Here is a 13,229-nt window from a genome sequence, read left to right as displayed (position 1 = left end):
ATCACAGACACGCTAATTCAACGTAACAATGCCATGCCAAAAAGTGTATATACAATTATATACAATTACACATTTTAAATGTGCTTATTATTGGTATTCAAAAAAAAAAAGAGATAAAGAGCAGGATTTAAAAGTAAACATATCGGCGACAATGAGCTTGAACCGTAGCCCTCATGATCAGAAGGCAGTAAGCAAACCACTACACTATGGTTGAGCTGTTGTTATTCATGCGAATATATTTATAACAAGGATAACAAGAATTAATGACACAATAACGGTCTACCAGAATAATATAACTTAAAAAGTAATATATATTTATTTAACGTTATGGTAGACCGTGCTCATTTGGCTTAAATGGAGGAATAATTACCAATAAACATATCAAAGTTAGGAAGGTATGTATAATGTGACCGTGTATATTCAAAATATACGTTAGATAAATGCTGAATACGACCAAAACATGAGTTTTAATGAATGATTTCATTGGATCGAAGCTCGATAACACAATACAGTAGCATTGCAATGATAGGATTAAATACGCTGAAATCGAGTGCAGTTGTCATCAGTCTCCCGGTGTCATATAGTTACTGGCTTTGCTTCTCGCCCCGAGATCTCGAGTTGAATCCATGTAATGCTATTTTTCTTTCTTTCTTTTTTATTCTTTTGTCTTTCTTTCTTTCTTTCTTTCTTTCTTTCTTTCTTTCTTTCTTTCTTTCTTTCTTTCTTTCTTTCTTTCTTTCTTTCTTTCTTTCTTTCTTTTTTTCCTTTATGTTGCCAATTTACATTTACATTTATCAATGAACTAAAGGGAAACAATTGTTTTGTTTTATGATTTTTTTTGTTATTTCAGTAGGTATTTTTAACTGATTGTACTCTATATTTCCAATATGATTTAATTTTGATTAGTTTTAAATTGTTTTAAAAGTGAATTTTGAGATAATTCGCTTATAATAGCAATCATGTGTCAAATATGCCTTAAATAATGCATATATTACAGCGTTTTGATACCTAAAAATATTTAGAAAAAAAAAAAATGACAATTAAAGTAACCAAAATATGCGCAATGTTATTTGTTTTAAATTAGTGAAAAAATCATGTCAATCGAGCAACGCGTTTATGAAGTTATGGTAATTTTACTGAAAGTAATAGATTTTTTTTTGTCTTCTTCAATACAATCAACTGCAAATTTCCCTGGGACACTTGTTCATATTTCGCGCCCTCCGTTCAATCAAACCGGTCCTATGAAGTTCACCATCTGATATTTTATTTGTATAGTTTCCAACCTATTTCGAATCCTCCCTCCCCACCAACCAATGTTGGAGCAAAAATATAGGCCATTTAAAAAATGAGGCGTTTGGTATACAACATTGAATAAGGGGTGCGGGAGGGTCATTGAACTATGAAAGTGTCCCAGCAAATTTGCACTTGATTGTAGGCCTTTATACTGTATTGTCTGAAATAAACGCCATGGGGCATTGCATTTTTCCAAAAGAAAAAAACGTTTAAATCAGGTTCAATTTCCCAATGGTGCTCCGGTAGAAAGCAGGGATTTACGACTATACTAATACTACTGTTGGCTGCGCCCACGTGAATGCATGGAAAATGACATACACCAAATTTAACCCGTAGTGCATCATCAAGCAAGAATCTGATGAAATTTGTGAAATTCTACCATACTTAGGCAATGACATGGATGGAAGTTTGGGTCATAATAGGTTTGGTTTGGTCCATGCAACTTAGCGATCATCACTGACATGACTGATGCAAGTTAAGCTTACTCCCATGATATGGCATGGAAATTGCATTTTTGCCAATTTTTCATTACAAAATTGGAGGGGCACTTATTAGAGGAGGAGCGTCTATTACAGACAATATAGTAATATATAAATCCTTGGACTTACCCTGACCATCACTTCACATTCACCATCAATTTCCCTATCAAAGGGTTGTATGACAGAGACCGCTGCTGTGTCTAGATCAATGAATAGATGGCTTTGGCAATGTGGAGCTTCATCAACTGAAAAACAAAATTAACGGTAATAACAGTAAATACAGGATGACTAAAATGACTTTTGTGCATGCTAGCCATAGGCTTCAACATAAAAAGTTTGAGATATTTTCTCAAAATATCATGCTGATTCCAAATATGGTCATGAAAAAGTACAATTTTTAAATTTTTAAATTAAAAAAACAACTTGTTTCTGCAGTTGACACCCACGTTAAGGGGTCAAATCAAAACTCGACCGCCGGCTGCCCGCCGGTTCCGGGCGGTTCCGTCCGGTTCTAAATTATACACAGTAATGAGGTCAGTCGTCACACCCTAGTTCATATGGCCGGTTGGTATCATCGAGTGAATAAGTCGAGTGATTTCTAGTGGTTTCTTTTCAAAATGTGTACAATAGGAACGGGAATAGGAAAAATCGATTTTCCTTCTCGGAGTTCTTCTCAATCAATGTAGTTACTTTAAGCATTTTGTTTTGATAAAATATAAGCAGAGACTTGGTCTATTTATTTCTAATTATTTTACAGTGTGACAAGTTAGACAAAACCTATTTTAAAGTTTCATTTCCGAGGGGATAATCGCGATCACGCAATTCTGCATGTTTTAAACGCAAGGGTAATACATTTTTCATAAACTGTGTTTATAATCGAAAGAAAGAAAGCAAAAAAGAATCTAAGAAAGAAAGAAAGAAAGAAAGAAAGAAAGAAAGAAAGAAAGAAAGAAAGAAAGAAAGAAAGAAAGAAAGAAAGAAAGAAAGAAAGAAAGAAAGAAAGAAAGAAAGAAAGAAAGAAAGAAAGAAAGAAAGAAAGAAAGAGTAGGTAGTGATAAGATGACCAAAGAAGGGGAAGCGAGAGGGTGAGAGGAAAACGGAGAGGGAGGATGGGGAGAGGTGGAAAAGGGGTGAGAGTATGAGATGTGTCTCTCACATCACATGAGAGAGAGAGGGGGGGATAAAAAAAACTACAATAAGTTCGTAATATAGGCCATATTAGGCCGGTATATTTGGCCTACAATGATGTTGGCCAGGCTCGTTGAGGTGATGTGCCAGAAGAACTAATGATTTTGCAAGATCGACAAAATGTATGCGAATCCCATCACCCCTCAGCACCGAGCCCTTCATCAACACCAATGGAGATTAGCCAGGGGTAGGGTGGCAAGTCATTCCCCTCCCATCAGTCGTCAGAAATGTAGTGACAAAATCTTTCTTTCGGAGGGGGGGGGGGTAGGTGTCCCAAGTATACCGGGAGGAGGGGTCATAAATGTATTCAATACATTTTTAGGCTGTTTAGGGTGTGTCGGTGGTGGGATCATAAAATTGTTGTTGCCGAAATAGATGGAATCCTAATTTTATTGACGCCGACGCTTCTATCTCGGTAATGCCATTCTGTGAGTAGATCTGCGAGAAGTCCCCTTGAAAATTCCTTTTTTAAAAAAGAACTTTAACACGAATCTCAAAAATGAGAGCCTTCTGGAGGGAGATTTGAACTAATGACGTATATAAATATGTCCATCACCAATACAGGCCTATGTGATTCATAAAATAATAAATTCACAACTTCTAAATTACTTAACCTATAGAAATCATTGAAACACTGTTCTGAACTGAAATTAACTGATCTAAACAATGGTGATATATTCAAGCAATTTTAACCATAAACAAGAAATCATTTCCAAAATTAATTTGCTTTGGTGACAAGCCAATAGACACATGACTAAGAAAAATCGATCATCGTGTAATACTTTCAAGTATGGGCTATTGTGACCGTGAAATTTCAAGTATGCGCTATTGTGATCGCGAAATAAACATATCGACATTTTGTTAATCTCTCCGGTTATGTGCTTAAACCAACCGGCGGTTGCTACTCATGCATTCTTGAATATTCATATACAAATGACCTCTGCCAACCGGACGGAACCGCCCGGAACCGGCGGGCAACCGGCGGTCGAGTTTTGATTTGATCCCTAAAGTCAGTGACAGATTCAGGAATTTGCAAGGGGGGAACGTTGCACAGAGTGGTGTTTGGGGCGGATGTGCCCCACCCCACACCTGAATTTTTTGCTGAAATAAAGGACCAATTGAAGCCATTTTGTGGACCATTATATACACCATTATTGTTATTATTGCTGAAAATAAAAGGCAAAATTGGCACTTCTTTATGCAGGAGGTCATGGAGAGTTTGTTTCTCTCCTTTGAAGTTGAACTTTTTTTTTAAATATGAACATGATGAATGCCCAATTGAAACCATTTTGTGGACCATTATTTTAGTGACTATTATTGTTATCATTGTTTAAAACAAAAGTGTAAGGGTGCCCAAAACAGATGAGGTTCTATTAAATGTTGAACATGATTATGAGGTTTCATGTAGCTACAGGTGTCCATACATTATTTTCGGTGTTGTCGTCGAGTATTTGTGGCCTTCCCCACTCATGTCGGTCTTGCCTTTTGGTGTAAATTGACAGTTTTGTTAAAGAAAAGAAATAAACCCATCTGTCCACTTGAGTCACTGTCTTCCTCTACTTCTTTTCCCCTCAACTTTTCCAAACATAACCACTTTTACTAGATTGATTCCTTCCTGCCTAGCCTGCCAAAACACTGTAACTTCAGGCTTTGCCGTTTGAGGAGAGCTAGAGCGATTACTCCCCATCACTCCCCTCAAATAAAACTGAGGAGAGCTTTTTATTGCTTGCCTACCTTTGTTGTAACAATAATAACTACATACAATACAGTAAAAATGCTCTCCTAGTGCTCTCCTGTAGCACTCAAGGAGAGCGATTAAAAGCTCCCCTGCAAATTTCAAACGGCAAAGCCTGAATTTCTGTTTCATCACTGAGTTGAAGAGTGAGTCTTTTTCCCCTATTTCATGCCAAACACTTTCAATATTATTGTCCTTTTGGCAGTCCATGGGATGCACAGAAGCTTTCTCCAGCACCACATCTCAAACGCTTCAATCCTTCTCTGATCTGCAACATTGATCACCCATGTTTCACTCCCACATGTTACGATCGGGAAAATCAAACTGGAGACAAGTCTAATCTTTGTTGACTTGCTGATGCTTCTGTCCTTCCATAACTTGTGTAATGTCCACATTGATGTTTTTGCCATTGCTATACAATGTCTTATGAAACAGATTCATCAGGATCGTTCACCAGAACAGAGTGATCAAGATTCCTGATAGGAATTGAAATATTTCTGAGTAAGTTCCAGAATAATTGGATCTGAAAAAGAACCTTTTCTACTTTATTTAATGTCTTATTTAAGTTGAGCATCTGCCTTCGTTTGAAATAATGAGCGCCTCCAAGACTTAATCTAACCTGAAGTTTCATCATTCATATGCCAGAACTGACAGTTTTAAATTCACAGCTTTCAATAGATTTTCTGTTTATTTTGACAATTTACCCTCTCATGTCAAGGACCAACTCTCGATGAGTCTTCCTAATTTTTTACAAGGTACTAAAAATACTTAAATGAAATCAGCTGGCAGGTCCAGAAGTAGTCCTGTTTTTTTTTTTTACCTTTTTGGGTGCAATAACTGTATATAATTTCTATAACTTTTGTATTTTTGTTCTTTTCAATTGATATTATTTTATTTAAATTTTAGATGTTCATATGAGCTGCCTGGCCTGGCGGGAGTATTGCTCTTTTGTCCTGGGGTGAGGGTCTCTCCAGCGCTTTTTGCTGTTTGTGTGCGCCATACAGTTACCCAATAGAAAGTTGACTCCTTGTCACTATTTGGCTTTCCCTGCCAGGGTTCTCTTGTTTTCTGTCCTGTTTTGTCATTTTGATGCTCCGACCTACCTTCCCAGGGAGTTGGTGCTTATATATAAATGTTTTTAAATATCTATTTCTGATGTAGTGCTTTTGAATGTGTAACATATGTAGGGCCAGATTTACCATTTTTGGGCACTGGGCCAGGCCAAAATTTGGAGGCCCCAAACGCACCGTGAGGATAGCATGTGCACTTAAGTGGCCAAGTTTTTAGACTTCAGCAGGACATTTGTGCGCGAAGCGCGTGAAAAAATTTCAATTTTAGACTATTTTAGCCCGAATTGAAGCTGATTTTGCTATGTAATAGGCCAGTATGAGCAAAGAGCGCAAAATTGTGCAATTTTTGTAGGCTATTTTGGCCCAAAACATGGTGTTTTTCAGCTAAAATGGAAGATGCACACTGCACAGTGCAATTTTGGGCATCTGGCCCTATGGTAAATCCGCCCTGAAAATATGTATTTTATACGTTTTCTGGCAAATAAAATGAAATGAACTAAACGAAGTACGCGGTAAAACGAATGCACAGCCCCTGAAGGCAACTGTGCTAATGTCAGGAGTATCTTTAACTTTGATGTCAGTCATACAGTGCTTATCATGGAAGCATTATGCAAAACTGGGCAAATTCAAACGAACCCACTTCGGTCAGCCTATTGTGTCCGCCATACCTCTAAGGACCAGTTTCTCGAAGCATGGCTAGTGGTCAGACTTCGTAAAGTCATCAGCCTTAAGTCCAATTAGTCCTATCAACCAGTGCTTACAATTTCACATCGTACATCACCTTGAAAGATAAACCAATAAATTGGATCCACATAGGGCTAGCCTGCTGGTTCAGGAACCCTGACCACTTGCCAAGCTTTGAGAAATCGGACCTAAAGGGTCAATGGACTTACCCACAAATTCATATGCTATTTGTGCATTCAGTGTGTCTTGATCTACAGCATATATTTCAATAGGTGCGATTGGTATTCTTCCTGTGGGGGCATTTTCCACCACCGTTGCTCTGTATGATATGTGATCGAACTTGGGGTCCTGATCATCTAAATCATCAATGTGTATGTTCAAGGTGGTGTTGATTCTATTAACCGTTCCATAGTAGTCAGCCAAGTCCTGGGGTAAATAAACGACAACAAATGAAATAAACATTTTGAAACATAGCGTAATTACTGTAAGGCCTAAATAAATGTTTGATTGGCGTAACCCAACCGACCCTAAAAGTAGGCCCGACCCTGACTTGCAAAAAAAATAAAAAAAAAAATAAAAATAAAAAATAAAAATATATAAATAAATTTTACAACTTTAAAAGTAAAAGTTAAAAAAATCCCTACCTACCCACCTGCCCTATTTTTTTTATGTTGCCCCAATCGAACAATTAAAGGCCTAATAAACACCCCAGGAGCGTGCATAGCCAGGGCCAGCCGGGAGGGGTAAATTTCCCCACACAGAAAATTTTCAGGGATATAATGGTGACGGCAAAGAGTAAAGTGTCATTAAAATTAATGTTGGCCGATACTGATCTGTGAATCGGAGATCGGTGCCGATATGGACTGCATCGGCCTTGAATCTGAATCGGCAGATGAGCTATCAGCTGCCGATCTAGCTTACCGATCTCTGAAATTGAGAGTAATAAAAGTACACAACAATTCTTTAAGCTTACCATTACTTTCTTATGTAACATTACTACTATTTAATGCCAATATATTTCCAAAAAACGTTGTTACCACCGCAAGAATCATGTCGTTTCATACTGTATTTTATGTATGTATCCACCCTTTGATAGACCGAATTAAAATGTAAACAAACAATCACGTGTCTCACTGTCTTGTGCTTGCTCTTTTGTCGTCATGACTTGTTGCTGTTTGACATCTGTAACCTTTTTCACATACCGCAAACCTTGCTGTTGTATTTATCAATTGAACTTGCACGCTCGCGGGCAAAGACTAATATTTTCCAAAAATAAAGCCTGCCATCATTCGGCCGAAGGGATCTGTGAATTGCCCAATATAATGAATATACCTACCCCCTCCAGTACCCCAGCAGTCGTGTGCCTGGCGTGTGGCTTCGCGCGCAATAACCCGGTTGCCGATAGCTCAATGTTGTAACTCAATTAGGCGCATTTTGAAGTGATTGAATTCAGGAATCTGAATCGGGATCGGATCAGCCCGATCTGCTAATTTTCAGATCGGAGATCGGCAGATCCGATCTTGGGTTGGATCGGCCAACACTAATTAAAATGACTGAAAACGGGACAAAACATTGACAGGGATGAAAATTTGGTCCCCCACAATGCTACAAAAAAATTGACAACAGGGGACAACAATTTGGCTTTGCCCCCCCCCCCCCACAACTCCACTAAAAGGCCGGCTAGGCATTAACAGCTGAAATCTAAGAGATAATGCTGACAAAACTTTGGCCAGTAAATTAGGGACTGTTTTTAATATTTTGGATATTTGTCTCAACAAATACGCAATACTGTTATAATACAGAACTCAGTACTTACAGCAATTTGTAGAGTGACGCTGTAAAAGTTTATTGTTTCATAATCGAGCGTAGGAGGTGGCGGCGTCACCTGCAACCTAGCCGTGTTCTGGGCAAAGAAGGTGATTTCGTTATACTCCGTTACACATGAAGACACCAAGAATGGCACATCCTGTGAAGATAAGTAGAGAGAAAAAAAAACAATAAAAAAATTATGCCCCATTTTATTATTTATTCATAACCTCATTAATAAACGCGATGCATGCGATCAAATCATATTTTATCATTTGTGAACACGCGAACGCAAATCGAGGTCATTAATATCTCGCAATTCATAATGCGTAATTGTTCCAATGTCGCACACAATTGACCTCCGCGTGGCGCCGTATTGTGCGTCCAACATACTGCGCGCGCACTGGCTGCCGTATTTTGATTGCGCGCTACCATATTTGCACAGATTCTGATACGCAATTTTGTTATTGGTCGTCTTGTTTTCGATTTTGGGAATGGGAAGATGTAAAATTGTTTATTTTACAAACTTTTGAGGAAATTTTGTGTTATTTTGTTAAGTTAAGAGATCAAAGTGACGGTTATAAATGAGGTTAATAACTTTGCATCGGTTAATAACTTTGCCTCCTAATATCCCTTTGGGCGTCGGGATATTCCTTGGTTTCAAAGGCAAAATGTTTAGATTTTTCACAATGCCCGACATATTATCGATGCAAAGTTATTAACCTCTAATTATTGGATTATCTTTTCCTAACTGTATAGTCAAGAGTCAGTGAGCCTATCCATTGATAATACCCGTACAAAAATGAGATTGTGGAACATAAATATTTAACATATCATAGTTTGTTTTAAAGCCATAATGTACGATCTTATAATATGAAATTAACTCTTTGAATAAGTTCATCAGGATTGTTTGAAATCAATTATTGGTAAATTGTGCTTTACAAATCCACTTGATTACTCACGTTTTTAGACGTTTCATCGTCCTACGGAAGACTTCATCAGTAATGTGATGAACCAGCAACACTCCTACTCTCATCTCCAGAGTGCACAGTTCTTTGCAGTAGCTGGTCATATACATGATTGAGTGAGTATGTCCCTTCATCGCGGTTGATAAAGTTGCCCCCCCCCACCCCCACCCCCCGTTTCCTGATCCACATGGCTTCTCTGATCCATCTAGTTTGCTTGCAAGAGTCTTTGTCAATTACTTTGGCTCCTTCCCAATCAATAACATGATTTTCTTGTGACACATGGTCTGTGATGGCGGATTTATTAATCTCTGTGCACTCTGGAGATGAGAGTAGGAGTGTTGCTGGTTCATCACATTACTGATGAAGTCTTCCGTAGGAAGATGAAACATCTAAAAACGTGAGTAATCAAGTGGATTTGTAAAGCACAATTTACCAATAATTAATATGAAATTAGTTGTTGTTTTTAACCTGATTTTTTTGCATATGTGACCGCACAGCTCGATTGAGCCGTAAATTCCCTAAATTGTATTCTGAGTTACAGTGTAAAATGTGTATGCAGGTCGTATTCATCGACATCTCTAGCTGGCGCGACATCTATCTCATTTTAAAGTCAAACACCAATCAAAAATCCTATTATTGAAGAGGATAATAAGCTTCTACCTTAGATGGCAATAGAATTTTTAATAGCTCTGGTCTTCATTTGCTTTGGCTAAATCCTGTTCAAGTGGTGGGTTACCAGGCATTGTATTTTGTATAGGTATGTATAACCAACAATTAACAATGAGAGAACTTTCTTGAACCTCGTTGACTTAGGGATGATTTGATATGACCGCCAATTATGACTGTTTGATATTTATTGCCAGCAATGTGGAAAAAGAGACACACGTAGAAACGAAAAAAGCTACCATTTTGTTCAAGGAGCAAAGTTCAACAAACCATAACCCCGCTACTGGATATCGTTTGAAGTCAAATAATATACCATTTTAAAGCTTATGATGTATATTTTCTAAACACAAAATAAAACAATTTTGACCGGAGGAGGAATTAACAGCTCATTCGCCGTGACAGGTCACATATTTGTAATCTTTCCACATGTTCCAACTTGCATGTAAATGGAATCGGCAAAATTTGTTGTCTTTGTAGGTCAACAGAGCAAAGTTCGACATAAATGGCCAAAATAAGGCCAAAAAAAATGTTTGCTTGCCCTCATCTGACCGACCCTGATTTTGGAAATCAGAAAAAATGTCTGTTTTTCTATTTACTCTACAAAAGAATACCGACCCTATTTTTGAAATTCCTGAAAAAGATTTTTTTTTCTTTTCAAATTTCTGCATACTGAAAATGTAAAAAAAAATATTTTAGAGCTTGTGTTCAACATTTTAGTTGTTTTATAATGTTAGTTGATTCATTTTGACACCAAAATTGTCTGATTTTTCATATACAATCAGTAGAGTTTCCTAGTAATTAAAAAAAAAAAAAAAAAAAAAAAATCCTGACCGACCGACCCAATTGTTAAAATTCAAGCAAACAATTTTTTTCTTGGCCTAACCAGTGGGGTTTCGTTCACTTTACCTTGTTATTTCAGCTTAAAATGGACAGCAACCCTTTCCGGCAGTTATTACTAATATTATTTCCACATTTTCAATAAAGAATAACAAAATTAAAATTTGAAGGAAATCGTACATTAAGGCTTTAATGATCAGGTTCAAACATTATTCCCAATTAATGTTATAACATCTAGAGAACAAAAATTAATTGTGCCGCAGGTCCAATTTCAACAAACAAGGTGTCATAATAAAGGTAATCAAATTTAGAATATTCTCCCCCCCCCCCCTTTAAAAAAAAAAAAAAATTAAATTAAGTGTTTCTATTTCAAGTTATAGGTGTTTCTAAATTTCCCAAAATTCAATAATGTAAAATTATACTTCTAAAAAAGTTAACATGATATTTCCAAAAATTTCCACAGGGGGAGTGTGGATTTTAAGCCCAATAAAGCTCTGACAAGGTTACATACAATGAAACTTTGTCTGATCACATCACAAATTTCCCTTATGTGACAAAAAGAAAAGCATGTTCTACATGCCAGACAGCCTAAATTTGCACTTTAAGCTGTATGAAGAACAACCATTTTTTAGCCAAAATGGATTGATTTTGATTGATTTTTTTTTTCAATTTGTCAAGCTTTCAGTGATATTTTTGGGGCAATTGATAGCCTCTTCCAGAAAGAAAATTTAAAAAATTTAAAAAAATCCTGACCATCCGCCCCTACTTGGCAAGTCTGTTCGCAGGTAGAAAAGTTGTAAGTATCTGTGTGAATTGACTTTCAAAAATGCGAGGATGTCGAAATTTTGGCAAACCCTAAACGAGGATTTTACGCAAATAAAAACAGCCTAACCGAGGAATTGGTTTGAAATTTTCCCCTAACAGGGAGATACATTGAAAAACACCCAAAGCAAAGAATTGGCTTGAAATTTGTCCCTAAACAAGGATAGACGTTGCATGTGTCAGTATGAGTGTCATTCAGTGATGATGATCGGCTATTCAAGGCGCTGTTGAAGTCGACTCCGAATTTTTTTTAATCTGGTGTGTAAAATCAATCGGAAACCACTCTTTGGTGCTGAATAATTTGATAAATATGTCACCACTAATGGCCGTTAATTGGGTTATTTTAAAAAACTACCCTAAGCGAGGATCGTTCTTTAAAAAAACACCCTTTCTTCCACTAAAATGAGTGTTTTGAGACCCTAATCGCGGATCCACATGGATCCTTGTTTTGCTTTTCAAAACTACCCTAAATCTGTGTTTTCTTTCACTTGGATGCTTATATAATTCTTAGTGCCCCCCCGGGTTTTTTCGTCGCCTTACCGAGTCCAGAATAGTACAGGTAAAAGCCTCCCTATCGAGATTCAGGTTGAAATCTGTATCGTATGTAATGATATCGTTGTCGAACACTAGATTGGTATAACCTAAGGCAAGCTGCAACAAATCAAATTACAGAATACACATTTGGAACATGATCAATGTAATACAGATTCAGATCATGAGCTTTCTAAAATAAGTTTAAAGGATAAAAATAGGCTTCAAAAGTCCCAATTTTTGAAATATTTTTTCAAAATATTAAGAGCTATCTGAATAATTATACTAATCAAATATTGGGCTTGTTTGTACATGCAGTAATATAATTTATGCTATGAAAGAAATGGAATCACTTGGTGAAAGAAGCATTGTCACATTCCATTCCCAGGACTGGCTCATGAAATTTGAAATAAAAAAGACTCAGTTTGTTTACGAGTGTTGTGATGATCAAGTTTCTGAACAAAGCAGGAAAATAGTGTGCCTTATGGTTAATTTTGCACCTTCAAATATACAAACCATCTCAATAGTTAGATCTTAGTAATAACCAACTTTCTTTCCTGAAGGCACCATGTCAACAATGTCTAGAAAAGTTGCCTTTTGCCTTGTAAAAGGGCCATAATTTTCACCATTTTCTGCGATTCCTGTTTTCTGATGAGGCACCAGATGAATTGACCATCCTTTTACAGATGCTACTAACCAATCAAGGGTTGTGGGGAGTTTGATTAACAGTGATGCAAGATGCAAACTAGTCTTTTTTCATTCTGTCTCAGATTATAGCCTGTCTTTTGCCTTGTAATTATATTTTCACCATCACATGCATAAGCACAAGAAATCTGCACAAAAAATTTCTTTTTTGGCTTACTGTATAAAACTGCAGCTAACAATTTTTTTGCACTATAATATCAATCATGTTCAGAATTATGATCAATCAAACAGTTGCAGACTTTCATTTTGCAAGCTTACCTCAGCTACGGACGTGGTGAAACTGCCATCCATATTCATCGGCTCATTAACATTATTTATGATGGGCGGCTGAATAACACGGGATACCTGTTATAGATAAATAAGTTGAAATAATATCAAATTTCTTCAAAAATTTTACTGTGCTTAGAATTTAAGCAAAAGCCTCCCATATCATGTAGCCATTAAA

General features: G+C 36.9%; 1 long non-coding RNA gene across 1 annotated transcript; it reads right to left on the bottom strand.

Annotated features, from left to right (window-relative positions):
- Window positions 1-1,907: 1,907 nt before the first annotated feature.
- On the bottom strand, window positions 1,908-8,406 carry LOC140170685 (uncharacterized). The gene is made up of 3 exons (XR_011861568.1): window positions 8,266-8,406; window positions 6,659-6,875; window positions 1,908-2,017 (listed from the first exon to the last, which is right to left on the bottom strand). It is a non-coding gene; the product is annotated as an uncharacterized lncRNA (long non-coding RNA).
- Window positions 8,407-13,229: the final 4,823 nt, after the last annotated feature.

Source organism: Amphiura filiformis, chromosome 15 (genome assembly GCF_039555335.1).
Source record: "Amphiura filiformis chromosome 15, Afil_fr2py, whole genome shotgun sequence".
NCBI classification, from domain to species: domain Eukaryota; kingdom Metazoa; phylum Echinodermata; class Ophiuroidea; order Amphilepidida; family Amphiuridae; genus Amphiura; species Amphiura filiformis.
The sequence above is the reverse complement of the archived record's forward strand: the minus strand, read 5'-3'. Positions and strand labels throughout refer to the sequence as shown.